The 6,058-nt window shown below is 35.1% G+C and overlaps 1 protein-coding gene across 1 annotated transcript in view; it reads left to right on the top strand.

Annotated features, from left to right (window-relative positions):
• AGMO (alkylglycerol monooxygenase) overlaps nucleotides 1-6,058 on the top strand; it is a 269,521-nt gene that overhangs the window by 194,709 nt on the left and 68,754 nt on the right. The window lies entirely within an intron of this gene.

Here is a 6,058-nt window from a genome sequence, read left to right as displayed (position 1 = left end):
ATCCTAAAACTATCAGACTTAAATATATGGACATCACTAAAGAATTGATAAGTTTATGATAATTCACTGATCTGTTTTTATAAATTAAAAGAAATAACAGATACTCCTCCCCAAATCCTTTTATACACATGAGAATAGTTTCAAGTATTTAGTATTTATTGGAGGTCTTTTGAATTTACTAAAGAAAACAGAAATAATCCCAGTGGTGCAATGAATAAGCACTTGGCTACTAACCAAGGGATTGGTAGTTCAACTCCCCCAGTTGTTTCACTGAAGAAAATTGGGACCATCTTCTTCTGTAAAGATTTATAGCCTCAAAACCCTTTAGTGTGATCATAGGGTCTCTGCATTAGCAGCAGTTCCATGGCAGTGGACTTTAAAGGTAGCAGGTTGACAGATGCTTCAATATTTGAACAATACAACAAATCATAACTCCATTGCCCACCACATATTGTTACAATAAAGTATATTTTCTGGTTAATTTAATTTTTCATTCTACTGTATTTTTGTGGAGTAACGGTCCTGTGATTATGAATTTGAACATATGACTTTATGTGAAGATCTATGGTGAAATAATTTTGCATTTTATAATAGTTGATACAATCAAGCAGTAAATATTGCAATCACATGAAAGAGTTGTTGAGGACAGTTCTGAGGTTAGAGATCAAATTTGTTTGAATCTGTAGAGGGAAGCTTTCTGATGATTTACATGGAGAGATTAAAGGAAAATTACATTTTTATAGCATCTCTGCTCAGGGTCAGGCCACATGTTGGTTGTTGGTTCAGATACTGAACAGTGTTGCCTAAATTACTTCTTCCTCTTCTCCTGTTCCTCTTATAGTTCTCCAAGTCAGGGCTTGAGTAAAGTATCATAAATTGAAAATGGAGTGGTTCTGCCAGGGAGACTAGGGGTGAGGCTTGACTTGAGCTCAGAGCACCCAGGGGCTCAATTCCCAATTGGTAAGAAATGAATTCATTCTTCTCACTTGTATTGTACTTCGTGCTTTTCAAAGTAACCCAATCATATCTTAACCAAAAAGAACAATAAATACTGAACACTGCCAAGAGGTGGTTAACAAAATTGAGATGCATCAAAGATAAACAAACTTTCTGAAATGTATGATTTGGGCTTTGGGAGATTAAATTATATTATTAACTAGGAACACATTTCTGAGATTCTTTTTATAGCTGTGACCTTAATTTATTAAGTCACTAAGTAGAATATATTCCCATTTGTTTCCAAATTAATATGCAGAGAGTAAAGAGACTAGGAATGGTATCTCCTTCTGGAGAGGGGAAAAGTAGAATAGAAGAGAGGGCTGAGTAGCAGAGAGAACTGTGGTGGGGAGAAGATTAATTTTTTAATCCTTTTTCTTCTATTCTTCATGTTTTTAATTAAGTGTTGTTACACATTGGATTGAGAAGTGAAAAAACAAACAAACAAACAAACAAAGCTGTTCTGTCTAGGAAACCACCATTTTATGATTGTGAAATATGTTAACCTCCGATGTCCACTAGGCATTAGTTATCTTTGTACATCACATACTTTATTCACATAAGCAATATATGAGGCGTAGATATCGCAAAGACAGCCAAAAAACCCTGTGAATTTGTGCCTGGAGATTTTACATTTAAAGTTGTTTCACTTCTGCTATGATTCATAAAGGTTTTTTTTTTCCAGAGAAGGTGTCTGGATTAAAGAGATCATGATTTTCCAATGCGTCAGTTTCTTCATATGCAAAATCAGGATATAAACAATAAATCAGGACATGCAGGTGATGCAATGCCTAAGCCCTAACTAAAAGATGTGAAAGATGAGTGGTTCATAACAGATAGTGGATCAGTAAGAAAAAAATCTCCAGTAATGATTTCCTGTTAAGATTTATAGTTTGGGGAAGAAAAATTTTAGTCTATCAGACAGTGAGAACATAAAATGACTCAAAACAGCCAAAATGCATGCAAAGATATTGGTGTTTCAGTGACAGAGTTATTGCCTTACATGGTTTTGTTACCTGTTGAATTAAATACAACGTATACTTTTCTCACAATCTCCATTATGCTTCAATATGCTCCAGTATGCTCACTGTTATAGTCCCTGTGTCAGTTCATGCTGTTGAGGATCTTCTTCTCTTTCTGGCATTCAAACTTTTCCAGTCTTTTTTCAAGGACTCCTGACAACATGATCAAAGTATATATGATTAAGTTTCACTATTCTGGCTTCTAAAGAGCATCTTGGTTGCACTTCCCCCAAGACAGACTTAATTTTTTGGCAGCCCATGGGATATCACTACTGCAGTATTGGCCTAAAAGTTGCCTTTTCTAGCCATTATGTTAGCCCCCAACAGTCTCCAGCTACCTTAACTGAAGACGCATTGTTTTGCAAATCATCAACAGCTGTGGAAATAGGAAAAAAGAGAGATCTTCCCAATCCGTGCAGCAACACTTGAGGGATACTGGAGCAAGACCCTGGTGAGAGCGAGACCCTGGTCGTGTCACTCCAGTGATGATGATTGAGAGACTGTGGCATTGTAGTGGAGAAACTGTAGCAGAGAGTAACCAGAGGACTTCTGAGATAATGGCCACAGTTAAAGGTTTTGCTTTTCTGTCTGGATGATTGAAGGAAAAGCTGATTTATAATTATCCTGAGGAAAACTTTGCTGGATGATTGAGGACAGCAAAGGCTTCTTGAATTTGTATTGCTGAGCTGAAGCCAGGATTTTTACTCATTAAGGAATTGTTTTGCTGTTATTCTGGCCTGGGACTGCTGTATTAAACTTAGACTTGCATTGTGAGATATTCTTTGCCTTTCCTATGCCCCAAATTATTTCTTTAATAAACCTCACTCTTGGTACCACAACAGTGAACAAAGTCTATTAATCAACAACAAAAATCGAACCTAGTGACTGGTGGAGATAGGTGCAGGAGCATAAGGAGTGGCATGTGTGACCAAGCAGTCATCTTTTTGCAATTATAGATAGTATTAATGAGAAGTTTCCCCCTTTATGCAGCAGGCAGAAGTCAGATTTGGCCACCCCCACAGCATTTTGGCTTCTTTTACAAGTACTCTTTCCCAACACTGCCATTCAAAGGCATCAATTATTATCTATCATCCTTACTCATTGTCCAACTTTCAGATGCATAGTAAAACACTGAAAATATCCTGGACTTGATCATGTGCATTTTAAGCATAAGGAGAAGAAAATAAAGGGAAGAAATGCTGCAGTTAAATAGATGAACAGAAGATTCAATTTAGTAGCTCAAGAAGACAAAGCAAAATGTTATAGTTAAATGTGCACACAGCTAACATTAGAAATTAAAAAGAAAGAGCATGCTCAACATTTCTCAAGCTGAAAGAAGTGAAGAATATATTAAAGCCTTGAGTTGAAACACTGAAAGAAAAAAGTCTTGAATGATGTAAGAAGCATCAAAAGAAAATGAAAGGAATACACAGTCATTGTAACAAAAAGAATTGGTCAACTATGACCCATTTAAGGAAATTACCTATTAACAAAATGTTGTAATGAAAGAAGAATTTCAAACCCAGTTGTAATGGAAGGAGAATTTCAAACTGCACTATTGGAAAAAATAAAATCCTCGGAATTGATGGAGCATCAACTTACATGTTTCAAACAACAGGCACAGCCCTGGATATGCCTAATAATCTATGCCAAGAAATTTGGAAGACAAATACTTGGAAGAGTCAATTTATTGCAAAAGATCCATATTATTCCCATTTAAAAAAATAGATCTGATAGACTATGGAAATATTGAACAATATTATTAATATCACTGGGAAGTAAAATTTTTCCTGAATATTATTAATAAATGGGTGAAACAGTACATTGACAGAGAACTATTACAAAATCAAGCTGGATTTAGAAGAAGCTGTAGTGACAGTAATGTCATTGCTGGTGTCAGATAGATCATGACTAAAAGCCAACTATTCTAGAATTGCTTACTTGTGTTTCACTGACTATGCAAAAACATTTGTACAAACCATAACAAATTATGGCTAATATTGAGAAAAATTAAACTATCAAACATCTAATTGTGCTGATACGAAACCTCTCTAAGACTCTAAGAAGCAGTTTTACAAACAGAACAACAGAATATTGCATTGTTTTCGTTAACAATGTTTCATTTTGAACATTGTTCAAAATTAGAGATGTGTGTATTATGATTTTATCCTTTCTCCATACCTATTCAGTTTGCACACTAAGCAAATAATTTGAGAAGCAAGATTGTATGAAAAAGAGTTGAAGGAAGATTCAGCAATAGCTTATTTGTGCGATAATAATTTTGTTGTTATGTGCTGTCAAGTCGTCTGCGACTCATAACAACCCTAAGTATAACAGCTCTGAAGCCTGCACTGTACTGAGCCAGTCTCACTGACTCCAACACACCAACTCCCATTGCCCCAGTTACCCTATAAATCCATCTCGTCTGGAGTCTTCCTCTCTAGCGCTGACCCGCCACCCTTCTGATCATGATATCCTTCAAGGATCGGTCCTCCTTTCCACAAGCCCAAATTATGTGAGATAGAGTTCAAAATCCTAGCTTCTTAGGAGAAATTTGGTTTCGCTCTCTTCAAGACAGACCTATTTGTTTTCTTGGTGGTCCATGGTATATATATTCGATACTCTTCTTCAGTACTACATCTCAGAGGCATCAATTCTTCTTCTGTCATTCTTAGTCACTGGCCAGCTTTCTGATGCGTAGCGTTGCTTCTCAGTACTCTGGAGAGGTCCCTGACAGCAGATTTACCTAGTGTAATTCATCTTTTGATTTCCTAACTAGATTATTTATTATGTAGATGTCAGATGACACAAGAAGACGGTTTGAAGGACTTGCTGCAGAAGATCAATGACTATGGCCTTCAATATAGATTGCACCTCAACACCAAGAAAACAAAAATCCTCAGCACCAAACCAATAAGTAACATCATGATAGAGAAAAAAAGATTGAATTTATCATGCATTTCACATAGGAAATACTAGCTTAAGTCACACTGAAATAATTTCTTTATGAAGGTTTGTTTCTTCTTTTGATCCTAATCCTACTTCAGTAGAGTCTCCAGACTGGAATATGTATTTAGCAGGAAGAAAAGCCTGGGCATCTACTTCTGAGAATGTAAAAGTGAAATGTCTATGGGTCACCATGAATCAAGGTTGAACCTGACAGAAACAAGCTTAACAGTGTAGCAAATAGCAAGATGACTTGTGCTTAGTGGAAGGAAGTAGGCAAAGAGAACTGACAGGAAAAATGAGCTTAAAACCAGCCATATGATGGCATGGTTGTATATTTTTATTTTATATTTTCCAAACTGAGATATTCGAACCACAATTGGATTGGACAGCTGTCTCTTGATCTGTTCCAACTAACCATCTGTTCCATTTCTGCTTGTGTATGGGCTGTTGTAGTGGCTATAGTGATTCTTGAAGTCCTGCTAAGGGGAAATTGAGTAAGGAATATGCCATTTTTGTTGTAATTTGGAAGGTTCAAGTAAAATAAATGAAGATTAACATATAATTTGACAGCTTATTATTTACTAACTAAAGAGAAAGGAGAAAATTCACAGAAAATCAATGGGATATGAAACAATGATTACAATAAATGAAAATGTTACAGTTTTACACTGAGAAATAAATTATTTAAAAATTTCAAAATTAATTAAAGTTCAAATCATATTTGAAGCTGTAGTTTATTGAAAGGATAAGCTAATTTCAGTTTGAAGTCTAAAGGGATTTTTGATGGCTTTATAAGTAAGTAAGCAATGATTAAAGATAAAGGAACATACCAAAAGGAAAAATTTAAACTTCCTACTAATTTGACTTAAATATTTTCATCTACAAAAATAACATAAACTTAAATTATAACAGGAAGAACATGGAGATGAACTAGTAAGTAAGTGGTACTAATTAAAATAGTATTCAAAATTAGTTACTTAAAACAACTAAAATGTTTTGAAATATAATAATTCATAAGGTAATATTAGCAGGTTCACCAAATTTTAGCAGAAGATCCAAAATTTATATAACTACCGATGGATTATGAAACT

The sequence above is a fragment of the Elephantulus edwardii genome, unplaced genomic scaffold (assembly GCF_000299155.1).
Source record: "Elephantulus edwardii isolate Elephantulus edwardi_28Jun2011 unplaced genomic scaffold, EleEdw1.0 scaffold00007, whole genome shotgun sequence".
Classification (NCBI taxonomy): Eukaryota; Metazoa; Chordata; class Mammalia; order Macroscelidea; family Macroscelididae; genus Elephantulus; species Elephantulus edwardii.
Note: the sequence above shows the minus strand (reverse complement) of the source record. Positions and strands in the feature narration are given on the sequence as shown.